Source organism: Pipistrellus kuhlii, unplaced genomic scaffold (assembly GCF_014108245.1).
Source record: "Pipistrellus kuhlii isolate mPipKuh1 unplaced genomic scaffold, mPipKuh1.p scaffold_m20_p_9, whole genome shotgun sequence".
Lineage (NCBI taxonomy): Eukaryota > Metazoa > Chordata > Mammalia > Chiroptera > Vespertilionidae > Pipistrellus > Pipistrellus kuhlii.
The window spans coordinates 16,311,427-16,329,564 of record NW_023425595.1 but is presented as its reverse complement, the minus strand read 5'-3'; positions in this window follow the sequence as shown (position 1 = coordinate 16,329,564).

Below are 18,138 nucleotides of genomic sequence, written 5' to 3'. Positions count from 1 at the left end.
TTTCTGTTGTAAAAACAATGAAAAACTTTTCATGATCAAGTTTCTAGTATTTGGAGTGGAAATGGCAGAAGCAGAAATGTAGAGAAATGAGCAACAGAGAGACTCCCGGTGGCATTTGGGCCCTTTGTTCTATGTTACACGTTGGGTCCTGTGGAATCAGATTCTGGGATGGACTTTGGGGTATAGGACATTTATTAGGGGACAACACTCAGGGAAAGGAGGAGAGGAAGTAGGATTGAATAGAAGGAGAAACTGTATGGCCATACAGGTCTAACAAGCCTTGACTGATGCCCGGAGAGCTCTGTATCACACACTACCTATGACTCATCCTGCATGGGCTGAGGTGACCTGGCCTTTACACTTCCCCAGTGACCAGTCACTGCATATGGGCTGCCCAGGGAAGGGCATATTCTTTAGTGAGGCAACCTTCTGTAGCTGAAGCAAACACTGAAGTAATAGATAGCTACAGGCTGTTGACTGACCTCAGGGTCAACATCTGTTACAACACATCCTTCTTGGAAAGGGATGTGGGAAGCTTGTCTCACATCCACCATAGAGGCTCACCTTTGGCCTGCCTTCCCTATGTTTAATGCCCCACGCCCTCTTAATTATATGGAATACTCCAATGTGTTCTCAATACATTTTCATTTTTGCCAAACAAGGTCAACTTAGTTGTTTTCTTTATCATGTGCCACCAAGAAAGTTCTGATTAATATCCTCCAGCCAGATTGTCTTTCAGAATACCCTCTCTCCTTTTGGCCATGAAATGCCTATATTTTTCCCTCTTTACTCAGTCATTCATGCAGTAAATATTTCCTGAATGTCCAGTATGCGCCAAGTAAAAATTTAAATCCCACCTCTCTCAGAGCTCCAGCTGCTGCCTAAGGACTTTCCTGACCAGTGACCCTCAGCAAGGTCGCTCTCCTTTGAGTGCCAATAGCATTCATTTCCCCTACAATGCACTCCGTGGGACTCTGCCTCTCACTGGACCACTGGACTCTGGCAGAACAGTTTTTGTGACACTGTTCTCTGAAATAATAGGCCTCCATGAAAAATGAGGTGAGAAAATTCCTGTGGGACTTGTCTCAGCCCCTAAGGATGTTGTTTGTTGCATATCAGTCTTCTCTGTAAAAGACACTCAGGAGACATTTATTTCTTATCTCAGTATCAGTAGCATGTGCACTTCTGAATAGCTGCTTGGGTTTTATCTTACCACCCTGTGAACTGTGTAAAGGGCTAGTTTTCCCTTTTCCTATTGGTTGCTAGAGAGCTCAAGTCAAATTTGTGACACCCTCTTAGTGTCAGGTAACATTCTATATTGATGTCACTATTTTGGCATCCACATGGATCTTCTAAGAAAGCAAAGGAGGGACTTGAGGGGGGAGTCCCAGGAACCTTTTTTTTTTTTTTTTTTTTCTAGAAGGTATATGTGACTTGTCCCCAGGAAATAAAAAGAAAATCCACATAAAAGTTTTTACTCCCCCAAAACTTAACTACTAATAGCCTGCTATTGAGTGGAAGGAAGCCTAATACCATAAACAGTTGATTAAGACATCTTTTGTATGTTATACTGTACATATTATATACTGTATTCTTACTATAAAGTAAGCTAGAGATCAGAAATGTTATTAAGAAAATCACAAGGAAGAGAAAATACATTTTCTGTATTCATTGAAAAATGCACACACACAAAAAACCTGTGCAGTTCAAATCCAGATTGTTCCAGGGTCAATTGGATATACAAATATAGAATCAGTACACCTGAAACTAATATAGTAATATATATATATATATATATATATATATATATATATATATATATCAATTAAACATAATAAAAATTAATTAATTTTTAAAAAGAAAAAGTTCGTAAGATACAAAAAAAATAAAAAATATATAATTAATACATACTATCTGAAAATTTCTTGCTTATTTATGGAGGGCTTTTTTTTGGTCTATTCCAATAGGTGATAGGCCCCATGAAGGTAGGAACATTGTCCCATTGTTCTTTACTATATTGTCAATGCTTAGGGAAATGTCTGCAATAAAATAGGTGTTCAATAAATATTTGTCACATGAAGGAACACATATGAGCTTCTAGAGTCAGGAACTGTGTCATTTTCACATTTGCACCTCCTTATCCCACCTCACCTTTACACAGTACATAGCACCTATCATAAATTGTTGAGTTAAATTGAACTGAGAATGGTAATACATCACTTCAGTTGGTGTGGTTTCAAATAGTTTTAGCAAATGTATATATTTGTCATAGGTAAGGTGCATTGAATGGCATAAAATCATGAATTTTGGTGGGAAGAAATAAGATAAATTACGTTTGAGATATATAACCCTTTGATTTAAGGTTTAACAAGAGCATCTTTATTTTTTATATATTCAGAAAATAAATACTGCCTTTATAATTATTCAAAGTGTGTATACATTTTGGGGGGCTGTCCTTTAAATCTCAACTATCATACCTACTCCAAATGTGTATGGCAGTATGATTGAAAAAATAATTTGACCCAATTATTTAAACAATGCTGATGAAACTATTTCCAACTGATCACATATAGTGAGCAATTGCATCTTTAAATATCATGAATGACACATCACAGGTTTAATGACCCTCTCCTATCTCTGCATTCAAGAGGTATTTAAATTACCTTTTGAAATATGAACATGAAACACCAAGATGTCTAGACAGCAGGATTGTTAGTATCTTGTAGTTTTCTATATTTTCCATATTTTCTATACTAATGCATGATTTTTTAATAAGAAAAAATATTCACAAAGAAAACAATTTGATTATATTTTGTTCTGGCTTCTATTCCAGAATATGCCAGCAGATTAATAGAGCCAGCAAAAGAGCCTAAACTCTTAGTATTTTTCTCTAGATCCTTCTTTAGTTATTGATGTTTCAGAATAAATGTGAATTCTTAAATTATCCTTCATGAAATCTATTCAGAGTTTTTATTAACTCCAGCTAACGAGAGCATAGCACATTACCATGTCACCCAAGGACAGAAAATAGCCGGGTAAATTCTCCATATCCCTCTAGTGCTGTCAGCCCTGCCAACCTTTCTTACTGACGTCCCTGAAACTGACATTACCCTTTCATTGATGTCATTGAATTAGGAAGCTGAAAAAACTGTTGCAAAGTGACTGTTTCTATTGCAAAGGTTTAAAACTTTAGAGATTGAAAGGTTAAAGTTAAAAATATGTATTTTAATTTGAACAACAGATGGCCTTGGAGTGACTACAAGGCTGAATTAACTCTCGAGGCTCTATGGCTGCTTGTCAAAGGGGGGAAAAAAATAGACAACCAAAACCCTTGAAAAGCCCACACTGGAACACACAGCTCAAGTGCTGGTGACATCAGCAGAATCTCTCTGTTGAATTAGAGTCCCGAATTTGGTTCCAGAGCCATCTGTTAGCCTCTAGAGAGAGTAATCTTCTATGAAATTATACTTCATAGCTTCTCTAATGAACCTTTCCAATTGTCAGGGCCTCAGCCTCACAGCTGTCTCACCTCTTACAGTCTGCATTGGCTCCCTGAGTCCCTGAGATACACAGAGGAATCAACTTGCTGAAGTCCACAGTGGAGTTGTCCTTTGGAAAGATGTGTATAGGACATACTCTTGTAAGGAAATGAGGAAGGTGGGGGTGGGGAGGCAGAGGGAAAAGCTGACCCACAAGGTGGTCAGCCTCAGCCACCTATGGAGAGCTCAGAGCTGTCTCAAATTGAGTCACAGGAACCATGTATCCTCTTATCATTGGATTGACTGCTCACTGAAAGAGAGCATCACCTTGGATGATATGGTTCACTGTGGCTGAAACAATGTCCAGTGGGGAACTCAGCCAATATTCCCAAGAGCTGAGGGATGAGTCTTTTGACCCTAAAAAGGGGACCCGAACACAGCACTCTAGTGTCTACTTCACCTCTGTAGATCCAGATTATTCCATGATTGTGGTATCAATACCTCTGGAACTACTTTGATCTCTTCACCTGCTGCCTTCCCTCTCAGCGTTGGCCAGACTTCTATCGAGGACCATAATATCCTAGAGGGAAACCTAGAGGGACTGAGCAGTCTCTTTTTAGACAGAGCATTAGGTACTTATTTAATCATTTATTTCTTGAAATCTACCAATCACATGCTGAGGATAAGTCTCCTCTTTTAGGGCTAAGAAGTGTTGCAGAAAGAAAGAATGCCATATGTGGAGATCTGCAGGCAAGAGAGAGCATCAATGAGTCCAGAGAACTGAAGATGGGTCTGAGCAAAAGAAACATAAGGAGAGAAGAGCAGTAGTTGGTGAAAGAGGGCTGCCTCCCATGCTACAGAGCTTTGGGATTTGTCTTAACATCATCCCATCATTCTTTCATGGCTTTGGCAAAAACACTTCGGCGTTATCCTTGACTCATCTTTTTCATTCAGATCACGTATCCAGTCTGTCATCAAACCTGACAGTATATGTATATATTCCAACTCTTTCTCCTTACTCTCACTGCCCACACTCTGGGCCAAGCATCATTACTTGCTGGAATGACTGAACTAGCATCTTAATTGGTGTCTTCTCCTTTGCCCTTGCCCCTTGGTAGTCTATTCTCAATAAGCAGCCAGAGTGATCTTGTAAATATTCAGATGACCTAATGCAGAATAAAAGCCAGAGTTCTTGGTGTGACCTACAAGACCCTACCTATCTGATCTTCCCTCACTATTGCCATTCCAATTGTATCCCTGCTCCACTGGTCTTGCCGATCTGATCTTCAAACAAGCCAGCAATGCTCCCAGTTTTTGACGTTTCCTTTCCTTCTTCATAAAGTTATGCTACCCAGACATCGAAAGAGCAGCTTCCTCATTTCTTCCAAATCTTTCATCAAGAAGTCACTTCCCTAGGACTTTTCTAGTCCCTCTATCTAAAGTTTTAGTGTTTGGCAGATGATTGTAGCACCTTGATAATTATTGAAAAAAAAATGAATAGAGAGACTTTGGAAGATTTTTCTGAATGATTGATATGCCAGATAGCCAGCCCATGTGTCTTACTACGAAGTACATTCTTTTATTTTAAATTTTGAACATGAATAATGGGCAGCCTTTGAAAGCCTATCACACCATTATCTGCATTTTTAAATAAATACAGTTTTGTGAGCTATGCTTTCAGGACTTCTTGAGAGATTTATCCCAGTGCTAAGTGGCCTCTGCTTCTTGTCCCTGTGCCTGTGTTTTAGTTTTCCTCCTGCTTTGTCACTGAGTAGTAAGCTTTCAGCTGTCAGTAAGCCTAAGATTTCTCCAACATGTAGACAAGAGCCAAATGCATTGGCCTACAAATTACAAGAACTGGAGAATCAACACATTTCCCAGTCAACTAGAAAGCATAGAGGGCTGGAGTTAGAAGATCTGGATTCTAGCGTAGCCACTAATAAGCTAAGTGATGTGGGGAAGGGAGAGAACTGATCACTATGGAGCTGTTACTTTATTTGATTCACACTGGATGGGTGATGTTTATATCATTTCCATCTCACAGTTAGGGAGACCAGACTATGGGAAAGCAATCTGTTCAAGATCAGATGGCTTGCCAATAATAGACCCAGGATTGATTCCCTGTCCCCTGAGTCCACATACTCTGCCCTCTTTAGCATATTGAGGTAGATCACTATTTATTTCTTCATAAGAAATGGCAAACACATTCAATCAGAATGACTACTATCAAAATATACTATGGGTCAACTGCTCGCAGGAATAGTAGTTAAGAGAAGGGGTAAGTGTCAATCAGACACAGATTGCTTTCTGGCTCTAAGAAGTCATTTAAACTTTCTAAGCCTCAGTTTCCTTATTTGTAAAATCAGGATGAAAATAATAATAACCCGATCAAAGAGCTTGTGCACTCTTCTAGAATAATACAGTAAAACTTCACTTAGAAGCTGGCTTATAATAAGCACTCGGGAAATGGTTGCTTTATAATAATAATAATAATAATTATAATTATTATTATTATTATTATTACCAAAGTATTCCCTTTGACACCAAGCACTAATCAGGATGCTTTGGGGCCATTTGTATAGATGACCTCAAAGGCTTAAGTATGGAGAGTGGAACATTAGTTAGCTGTGCAGTCCTGGAGTGAACACAAAGGCAGTGTCATCTGGGTGTGGCTTTAAAGGTACAGATATCCAAACATGGGGAGAAGCCAGCCATCCTACACAGCAGGGATGAAGCGCTGGAGTCCACTGGCCTGGCCATCCGCTGGCTGCTTTCACCGGAAAGCTTCCAGCCAGGCTGCTACCAGGGAGGGGCTGAGCAGTCTCTTTTTAGGCAGAACATTATGTGGATTGGATTAACAGGCTGTAAACTGATCAGTGCACATTCATAAGCCGTCAAGCATCTGAGTTCAAACAATTGGACTGTTTTAATAAGATTAGCGACTTGTTTCCTTCCTACAATTTTCTCCCTGCAGGATTCCATTCAGAATCCTTCTGAGAAAAGGGACTTAGGGAAGTAGTAGGGTGGCAGGAACCCTGCATCTTCCTTCCTGAGGAAGCTACAGCTGAGAAAGACTTCCAGGTCTGCTGCCCAGAGCCACCTGTGCACCCAAACACATGACAGACAAAGCCCAAAGCCCAGGGAGTGGTAATGTGGAGGGAAGGCTTCACAGGATGAGAGTGTATTCTTGAATGGTCAGCCTCAAAAAGAATGTGCGTGCAACTCTCCCAGGGACTGAGAGTCAAGGTTTATCTCCAAAGTCTAGAGTGTAACAGATGACCCTAAGTTCAATAACAAGAGGCAGAATTTAATATATCATTTTTAAGCGACTGGCATAACAGTTGAGGAATCAAACACAAACTGCCTTTCAAATCACAGTCCCATCACTTACTAAATTTTGAAAACTTGGTAAAGTGACTTAATATCCCAAACCTTATTAAAATGAGATAATCATACCTACTTGTGGCAAATGGACTAAAGCCTATCTGTGTACTCACAAATATTAGATCCACAAATTATTAGGTCCTTTTTGGTAGAGAGTAGGTAGCCTGTAATAGTTACAAGTAGATGAGAGCTGTCATTTTCCTCCTTCAAAATCTCTCTATCAGCTGCCACTTTGCAAGGAAAGCAGTCTTAGGCCAAATTCTGGCACAGGCAAGTAGGCACAAAACAGTCATACAACCCATTCTGAAAGTGTAACAAAGTCAGCTCTCTGTGATTAGGTGACTGGCAATTGTTACAGGTAGAGTTCTGCTTAAATTTCTAGTAGGAGCTAGAGCCAGGTAGCATGGTCCTTTCTTCAGAACCCTGAACCTGAAGATTCCTTTATGAAGCAATTAGGCTATTGTGTTACCAGACTTTTATTTTCTATTTTAATAGTGGGGAGAAAGTGCCTGTACAACACCTTTAGCCAATCCAACATCTGGAACCCTCCTCATTTCACCACTAAAAAATGATTTTTAACATTTGTTATGCTAGTTGGTAAACCTTTGGTATTGACCGGAAATCATGATAAAAGACTAAAGTAGTTTTGCAGTAATTGCCTCTGAAATGTGTCTTTCCAATGGGGTCCTCCAATGGCTATCTAGCCATCCTTAGAGTGTGTTTTCCTGACCAGAACCTTTTGAATATTAATTAACTATCCTAAAGTAGTTTTGATTAAGGTAATTAACTAGGATAATTAGCTACCCTAAGCTGTAGGTTGAAAAATACATACACACACGTATATAAATTACTATTTATGCTGATATATTTCAAAGTTAAGAACTACATGGAACATCTCATAAAATTAAATGATACATGTTAGGGACATAGCCACATTATATAAATTTATATTTCTAATAATAACATTGTCAGGGCCTAGACCAATTATGTGACAGCCTGTGGAACTGTGGGATGAGTGGTTCCATACCCCCTTGGTAGCCACCAGAACTACATTGTTGGTGTGGGAGTTTTGCAAGGGATTGAAATTCTTGGGTGAGCAGGTGAGGGTGGGTGCAGAGAGCTTTAGATACTGATACTAATGTTAATGCGACATTAGTAAGATCTACTGAATGACTGACTATTATGTAGTTGGAAGGCTCCCTTCCAAACTCATCATAATTTTTGTTTTAGGGATTGTCATTTTTCTTTCTTTACGATATTTTTTGATAAGTTCTTAATTTTAAAGATCAAATTTTCTTTTATTGGTTTACACATTTTATATCTTGTTTAAGAAATTCTTTGCTACTTTTCCAAGTTTACAATTGTATTCTTTATTTTTTTACTAAAGGTTTTAAAATTTTGCCTTTTTCAAATGTCATCAATCCATTGAGGATTGATATTTTGTGTACAGTGTGAGGTAGGAATACAATTTTATTGTTCCCTCCATATCATTATTATTCTCCCAGTTGTGATTTAAATACAATTTTGTTAAGTAATCCAATAATTACCTTTATCACTTTTGAACTAAATATTTGCCCAGAGGTGTTTTTTCCCCCCTCTTTGGGGCGGAGGAGCAGGGAAGGTACACAAGTAATATTATTTTCATGCCCCAACTAATGTGACTGGGAGCCTGTGGTTAGCAATTTGGGGTGAAGTATCCTATTCCCCCTCCCCCCAAAACTCAATTTAGAGCCAAGTCTGAGACAGGCCAATGCTTCCTTCTTCTTGTAAATTCATTTCTTATCTAATGAGGATGTCAACATTTGGTGTGTGGAATCCCTTCCTGATTCTAGAATTTCTGCTTTACTTTCTCATTCTGCTTTGTTTTCTTTCAAATGCACCTCATGTGTGGCCCAAAAATCAAGACTTTGGGCTACAGGAATAGCAATTTCAGTATTAGTTTCTTTGATTTTTTTTTGGCCTCAAGGATTTCAAAAATCCCCTTTAATTTCCTGACAGCTCCTCCATGCATTAAAATATTTTTTAACAATTTAATTCAAATGTTTAGTTGTTTTGTACCTTGAAGGAATCTCTAAGGACCTAGTTTCTCATGTTGTTGAAATGGAAGTCTATAATTATTTCTGTTTAAATCTTTGATCCAGGTGGAATTAATTTTTAAATATTAAAGGACATGGTAGGGATCTCACTTTATTTTTTTTTAAATCCATCTAGTTAACCCATCTAGTTAACCCAATTATGTAATGAGTAATTCATAAGATGGCAATTTTAGAATGCAAATACTCAACATGTTATAGGAAAAAGAACATCAATACAAATATAAATAAGATGTAGTCCCTGTCTTGTAAGGTTTCACATTAAACAAATGACTCCTGTTATTACCATTTGCCTATATGCATTGGATATGATCAATTTTTTTGTATCACCAAGATCATTTGTGCTACAGATGCTGCCATCCCTTTCTAGATCAAAATATTTACAGATGTAAATATATTGCTGAGAGTATAATGGGGGATATATTGACAATTTTTTCATGTATATTGTTTTGTTACTGTGCATAGTAGATAAGTTTCAGAAAAGTTGTATTAAATTTAAATCATGTCTTAAATTTCCTTGGCAAGTCCTCTATTTAAAGCAGTTTTACTTTGAATTATTTTCAGAGTCTTTTCAAAGAGTACATAACGACTCCCTAATTTTTCTATGATACAAATAGGAACTTTCATTTACTAGGTTTCTTAATGCAAGATATACTTGCATAATTTTCTAAATATCCTTTTCTAAAAGAAGAAGAAAACATATAAAAAGACTAGCATTTAAAAAGCAAAGCAAGACAATATGTGGTTTTAAAAATGCAATTATTGGAATACAGATATAAAGACTCTGCTTAAGGATCATTTATGTGAATTGAATTTGCTTGCCTCTACATGCAAGGCAACATTTTGGGTGATTTTTTCCTCCCAAAAGCTAATTTTTAAGCTTTGTAGGGTCGGTGCCAAATGGTATTTTAAAAACACACAATTAAAAAAAGAAGAATGTGCAGTTTTTCCTGCAGTGCAGACAGAGCCTGTATCAACTGGAGGCTTTTTGCCTACGGACTCAGAGAAAATCACTTTTTCATAAAGACCATAAACTCCACTTTATGTTTCCATTTATCTTAATTTGTGGAAGATGGGAAGGAATGAAATAGGGGGCTTAAGGGCTCGGTTGTTTCAATAATCTCATTGCTCCAATTTTATATCAAACATGCTATAAAAATTTTGACCTTCAAATTAGTAATGAAAGAATATGATAATTTTGATTATTTCTTATTACTTCTCTTATTGATTTAGTTCTATTGTGTACAGATAGAACTAAATTCTATTTTATATCTATATCTAATATGTATCTTTTATAGCTCTTCACTTTGGCCCCTGCAGCACGTAGTCTATTAATAATTTGAAAGTGATAGTAGTAACTCTTATGAGCAAGTTTATCTTATGCCAGGCGTTGTAGTATGGACGGCAGAGGCATCCTTCATTTAAACTGCAAAACAGAGGTGAGGAACCAGAGAATGTTTGAGAGGTGAGAGTTCAGAATGTATGTGGGGGGAGCGGCGGAAGGTTGGGGGGTGGGGGGAGAGGAGAGTTGAGAGGATGTGGTTATGAAGAACCAGAATCTGAAAGCCAGTAAGAATGAGAGAGTGAGTTGGTGGTCACTCCACCAACATCATCAACATTGTCCTTTGGAGAACTGCCCCCACCTCAAGGATCTCTGCACTCCTGGTTTTAGTAATTGGCTCAGGAACATGCAACTAACCCTACTTGGTTCCATAAGAAACAAGGAGACGATTTCTGGGAGAGAAGCTTCTTTATGGTTTCCTAGGAACTACCAGAGGCGATGATGTTTCTCCCTCTGGAGAGAGTGAATAGGATAAAGATGTGGAGGCTGACATGGCTGCACTCTTTTGCTATTGGATGAGGAACCAGAATCAGAATAAGCCTGTCACAGGGGAGCAGAGGCAAATGAATCACAAAGAGGCATGCCCAGCACCTAATGACATTGAGAATCTCTGAATTCTAGTCCCATGAGCCAACAAATTGCCCCCTTTCCATATAGGCCAGTGTGTGCAGGAATTTCTGTAGCTTGCCACCACCACAATAAGACTAAATAATACAGGAAAATGCAGACAAAAATGAGTTCATTTTAAAATATTCTAAATTACAGTTTGTATTCAATATTATTTGATATTGGTTTCAGGAGTACAGCATAGTGGTTAGACAACTGCATACTTTACAAAGTGTTCCCTTAGATATTTATAGTACCAACTGGCACCATACATAATCATTATAATATTATTGACTATAATTTTTATGTTGTACTTTACACCCCAGGTAGTAACTATTTTGTAACTGGCAATCTGTACTTCTCAATCCCTTCACCTTTTTCACCTGGTCCCCCCAATCTCCCTCCCTCCCTCTCCTCTGGCAACCATCATGAGTTCATTTTTTAAAAAAAGAAAATTAATGAGAAATTATCGCCAGGCAGGATTAATTTTATCTCAACTATATGATCATATGAGAGTTGGCTGTATAATAAAAAGTAGATCATAGTCCATAAGTGGTTCAGAAGCACATGGTATTAAAACCAAAGATCCCAGTTAGAGCCATGTGCTGCTGTGTTGTTATTTTTTTCTCCTATTTTATTTGTTAGTTTATTTTGTTCATATGAGTGAACTCATGTGGTACTTTTCTGTCTCTGACTGGCCAGTTATTTCACTCATCATAATGCTCCCCAGGAGTCAGGAAGTGACTGGTAATTCTTGTACTCTCTCCCTCAGTTTCTCAAGTAGGTAAAGGAACTATGTAAAAGCAGAAACTTGTTTCTAATAGGATGCCCTGACTACACGAGACATTCTATGCTGTAAAAATTATACATCACCTCATCTGAAACACTAAAAGATGGACTTGCACAAAAATAATTTGTTAAGCATGTTTAAACAGATATGCTCAATTTCTTCTCGGTCATAGGACTCAGATGCAGGAATGTTGAAAGGGTTCTGAACCGTACCAATACTTGAAGCACGTTTTGTGCCTGAGTGTTTATGGAAATGTTGTACATCCACCCAACTTATCACCTGTGAAGTCACATCTTTGTTTAATTTTAAAGAATGAAATGATTCATAGCCATTTCATTCATGGGAACTGGAGCCAATTAATTTCTGGGAGTTCAATCGCCAGCTTCTGGAGTGGAGAGACAAATAGCTTATTATAAACAGGCTGTATGCAGGGCTTTCTGTCTTGTTTTCCCCTGGAAAAGTAACAGTAATTTCGTATTTGATCTAGTAAGTCAGTTTCTGGGAGGATATTTGCTGACATCATTTTTGTTATCTCCTGCAGATTTGATATGGAAAAATAGCCTGGTCATGTTCAAAATGGTAGATTAATCTAAGTGTCTTTCTGCCTGCTGTAGCCCCCACTCCTCTACAGTCACAATGTTGAGTGTTTTTACTCCAGCACACGAGAAATGCCATTGAGAAAGCCAGATTAGGAGGTACCCTTGGCGGAGAGGCTGGAATTGATTACAATGCACTGATTTCATTATGCCCATGTTTAAGTTGTAGCTGCTGTTTGCTGCCCTCACAGACGAGGCTGAAGTCCCAGCTTGCATCCAAAGCTTTCTACAATTAAGCATGCCAGACACACAAGGTGACCCACATTGCAAAGGCCCACACTTACAATGTTATGTGAATTTTGATAAAAAAAAATTAACATCAAGGGTAGCCTTGCAGACAAAGAGAAAAGGAGACTGTTCTATTAAAAAGAGCAACTTCAGAGTTCTGAAAGAGAAGAGGGGTTTCAGGCCTCGAGACCATGCTGCTGTGATTGTGTGTCTAGCAGTGCAAAGGCCTCTTCCCTCACGCTGTGGCTGTTTTCCATGCTCTGATTCCAATAACTCACCAGGTACTTATTGAGCACCTGCTAGAGGCAAAAAATTGGGCTCCTTGGTACACAAGGATCCATTTTCAGCCCAACAGACTGTTTAAGCCATGCAGTTTTAAAAGTGAAATTTTATTTTTTAAAATTTCACACAGAAACATTGAGAGACTAATGCAATGATCCTCCATATATCCACCACTCAACTTCAACAATTAGTAAACATTTGCCGTTCTTGAATCATTTATCCCTTTCTATTGTAGTTATTATTGATAATAGTTAAAGCAAATCCCAGGTTGTAGGTAATATCCTCCTAACTCACTTGTACATATCTCCAAAAATATTAGCATTTCATTCCATAATTTCAGTTCCATGATTATACCCCCCAAATTAGGAATATTTCCTTGGCATCCTCCAGTAATCAACCCACATTCAAATTTTCCCTCTTATTTAAAAATGCCCTTTTTAAAAAATTGGCTTACTCAAAATAGGAACCAAACAAGACCCACATATAAAATTAACTGAATCCAAACCAAGTTCTATTAGACATGTTGAAGAAAGCAGGTCAGCTGTTCTCCAGTCCCTTCATTCCCCAATTCTCAGTTTGTGTTTTACTTTTTTATAGTGTCATTTGTCTCATCCTCCATCCTTCTATTTCCTATAAACTAAAAGACCTAAAGGTCTCACTCTACTTAGGTTCAGTGGTTTTGGGCAAGCACACTTAACAAATGGTGCTGTGTGCTATCATGCTCCATCACATCAGGAGGCAGGCAGTATTGGTTCTCCCAGTCTCAAAGCATCCCCCCTCTCCTCGCAAAAGTGAAGGATGACCTTGGGTATTGAACCCTGTAGAGCCTCTGTTTTCTCATACAAACAATGGAGATGATCATAGCACGTACTTTTGTTGTAAGGATTAAATTATGTAATCTTTGCAAAGAATATAACATGGTACTTGGTACATTAAACATTTAAAATGCTAACTATTATTGTGAATAAGACATGCAAAGTATTTAGCACAATATTGACCTAGGGTAATGGTCGGCAAACTGTGGCTCATGAGCCACATGTGGCTCTTTGACCCCTTGAGTTTTTAGCAAAGGCCAGCTTAAGCGTACCCTAATTAAGTTAATAACAATGTACCTACCTATATAGTTTAAGTTTAAAAAATTTGGTTCTCAAAAAAATTTCAATCATTGTACTATTGATATATTTGGCTCTGTTGACTAATGAGTTTGCCAACCGCTGGTCAAGGGAGTACTTAACAATGATAGCTACTGTAATTGTCATTATAAGTTATTTTGGCTGAACAGATCAGGGAAATTTCATTCAGTAGACATAAGTTGAAATATGAAATGAAAGAAGCATAGACACCAGCACACTGTAAGATCCAAGAAATCTCTGTAGTCTCCTTTTAGGACTAGATTACAAGATGCAAGGTAGAAGGAAGTAGTTTATTCCTGCATCAATAGCATGTAGCCCAGTGCATGGCCCTGGATAATAGGTGAGCAGAAAAGACACTGCATAAAACTCAACCTCAGACCTTTATTCTGGTCCCTCTTTGCACAAGCCCCTTACACCACCCCTGTATCACCCATACAACAACAAAAACATTTCCCTCATTGCCAGCTCTGTATACTTGACCCTGCTACCCCCACTGCATAGATAGCTTGGGCTCTTTGCTTTTACCAGGGTAAACTGGACCAGTCCTTCCATGTCTTCCTCATGCCCATTTCTTCCCCAAGGGTCTTTCTGAGACTATTTCACCCTAACTCACCCTTTCCCCTTCTCAATACCCACACCATTTATTGTTTACTTAGACACCTTGATGCTTACACTTTACAAATGTGTAGAATGTCTTAATTTCTCATAATTTCCTACACTTCCATCTTGCTGCCTGAAATTAAATTATGAACTCTTTGATGACTGAGAAAGGGTTTTCTTCCTTTCCAACTTCTATTCTCCAACATCCATTCTCAACCCAAACACCTTGCTCAGGAGCAGACACATAGCAGAACTTTAAATAACTACTCTGTAGTCATTTAGTACCTCATTGTAATACTTTTCCAATGTATTTGGAAACTGGAGATATTGTCATGAGTACACAGCATGGGGTTGGTTGTGGCTCTGAACCCAAAAGCACCCTGTTCCTACCTCCTCTCCTACTTACCACACTGCATAATTATGATCTGGTTGTGTGTCTATGTCTCCATCAGCCTGAGAGGTGCCAGAAGCAAAGATGATGGGTCTTCACCTCTGTTGCCCTAGGAACTAGGGTAGGGCTTGGTATTTAATAGCTGCTCAATCAATCAGTGATGAATTTAAGAAGTAGTGGATCTCCAAATTAGACAAATTCATTTTTTTGTCCAAAAAAGAATTGGGACTGATTTTTGAACTGACTTAATAAACAAATTAAGATGTTTGAACCAGATGAAACCAGTTTGGCTCAGTGGCTAGAGCATCAGCCTGTGGACTGAAAGGTCCTGGGTTCGATTCCGGTCAAGGGCACGTACCTTGGTTGTGGGCACATCCCCAGTAGGGGGTGTGCAAGAGGCAGCCGATCAATGATTCTATGTCATCGATGTTTCTAACTCTCTAACCCTCTCTTACTCTCTGTAAAAAATCAATTATATATATATATTATAGATGTTTGAACCAGTTACCTATGTAGGCCCAATTCTTGTAAAAATATGGAACATATTTTTAGGAAGCATATAAAATTAGACATGAAATGGAAATGGAAAAATAACATTAAAGAGAGACATGGGCTACTAATGGTTTTATTGTTCTACTCAGGAACATTATGGAGCTTTCAAGATTTTGAACCTAAAGAAAAGCTCAGGCAGTGGAATTTCAGACAGGAGAGAGAGAGCTCTTTCAAATTGTGAGGCCTCTTGATACTGCTTAATTCACACAAAAGGGTAGCTCTCTCCTCTCTCTGGAGACTGCAATAGTGCTCTTACTTCCTCACCCAGCAACCAACACACTAGGACGCACAGAAGAGGAATTCTCTGCTCACATTGCAGCTTATTTCTGCCACTGTTTGGGGTGGAGCTCGTCACCTAGGTTGCAGCATGTCCAGGCTGTGTTCCACACACCTTCTGAGTCCTGAGCCCAGATATAAAGAAAACACCCCCATGTTGACATTCAAGAGGAGAGTTGGCATTTCAGTGTTTTAAATGCCTGGTCCAGTGGCCCAGCTGAAAGTAAGGAAAAATTGGATATCCAATTATCTTTATGCTTTGAAACAAAAGATATCCTTCCTTGCATTTTACTCCACCTGACCATTGTCTAGTTTGAAAACTATAACAGGCTCTCTTCAAGGCCTGGGCCAATTGACATTGGTAAATTTAACATAATTTAGTTAAAAGTTAATTCTCCTTTGCCACAGATGACTTTTAGAGAATTATTGTATTACCACTCATTGTTCATTGGGCTTTACCTTCCTGAATTTCCTTTAATGTTGCATGATATGTTACCAAGAAAAGTATTATGATTTGAATTGCATTTAGGCATTTTAAAAGACTATTTCACACTACTTAACATCTGCAGTCAACAGATGTTTAAACACAACTCACTCAACGACTAAAATTTGGCAAAATCTACAATGGTTAGTACAACCTAAAATTCTGAATCTGCTTCTAGGAACATGATCAGGCAAATGAAGTAGTACTTGTATGTGTTTTTACATTAAATATGAACTTATTATATACATTCCTTCTGGGAGATGACAGATTTCAGGGAAAGAACAAAAAACAGCCAAGAGACATTTCACTCCTACCACAACAGAGACATTCTGTAAGTGGTGTCTACAGTCACTGTCTACAGTCACTATCAATTGCACTGTGTATAGGACCAATTGGACTTGTATGCATGCATATAAGTATAACCAGTGGACACAGACAGGAGGGGGGTGAGGGCATGTGCTGGGAGCGGCGGGCGAGAGGTCAATGGGGGAAAAAGGAGATATATGTAATACATTAAACAATAAAAATTTTAAATAATAAAAAAGATCTATTGGTTCTGTCTGTTTCTCTGGAGAACCCTGGCTAATACAGGTATGTACAGGTATATGTAACATCTGTTTCAGAGAAGGTGGCTGTGGCCAGGAGGAAGTAGAGTAAGCTTCATGGATAGATAAATACACTTCAGCTAGTATAGAAATAGTTCATCCAAAAGGACAAGCAGCTTGTACAAAGATCTGAAGATTGGACCTGTGTCCTTGGGGTCAATGGAGAGTACTAGCCTGATTAGTTGAGAGGCTGTATTCCAGAGAGCAGAGGATTCTAAGACTGGATGGATTGGTGAGACACAAGAAGTGCTGTGTAGTAAAGAGCCTCTTTCTTTTCCTTCCATGCAGGGGGCTTAGATGAAATTACTGCATATTACAGAAAATGGATTAGTCCTTTCTGTCACACTCTGATGGCAGAGGCCAGGTCTGAGTGTCTGCAGCTATCCCCAGCCATCACCATATCCTTTCTCCTTCCTACTCACCCCAAAGGGCATTTTCTCTTCTTTTGGAAGCCCTCCAAAAAAATCTTAAAAGAGTTTCATCAAGAAAATTTTGAGAATAAATGAATGTGAAAGTAAATTCACAAACTGACAAACTTTGAGGGGAATTCTTTCAGGAGATGGGAGAAGAGATGGTAGGAGGGGGGTTCCTTTCTGAGAGAATAGAGAAAATCCAAGAGTCCCACCAAGTTCTATCCCATCTCCATTTCAAAGGCCTTCCCTTCTTCCTCCTGTTCCTCCCAGAATCCAAGTGTCATCTCCTCAATGGGTTTGTTTTATAAGATTTTGTTCTTGCAGACCACTTTGGCTTCCGACCCTGTAACAAAAATCTCCCTTGTGGCAAGGGACCACAAAAAGGCCTGATCATTTTCTAGCAATCGAGGAAATGAAAGAAAAAAAAAATAAAGAGGACAAATACAAGTGAATATTTCAAAAATTAATCTATCACACACTGTTAGTTTGGAGGGTATCTTTCCAGAATTTTTACAAAGCAAAATACCTATCTACACATAAGCCTTTCCTTTTTAAACATGGGCAGTTGTAACTTGCCTTTTTCACCTCATACAGCATACCTTGCTGACTAACTTTATTTCATGACCTTGGGTATCGCTCCACTGATGGATACTCAGGCTGATTCTATTACGGACAATGCTATATTATGCATCTGTGTGCATGTCTTTGTGCTGTTATTTTCTATCACTGCTTCCAAGAAGTGAACTGACTGTGTTGGTTAAGTGGTTAATGAATTAAACACTCCAGTCTATTTGCAAACTGCAGCATGGCTCTCTGCTTCCTACACTGGGCTCTGGTGGGCTGTGGTGAGTTGGTTACCACAAGTTGGTTTTCAAGAAAGATGG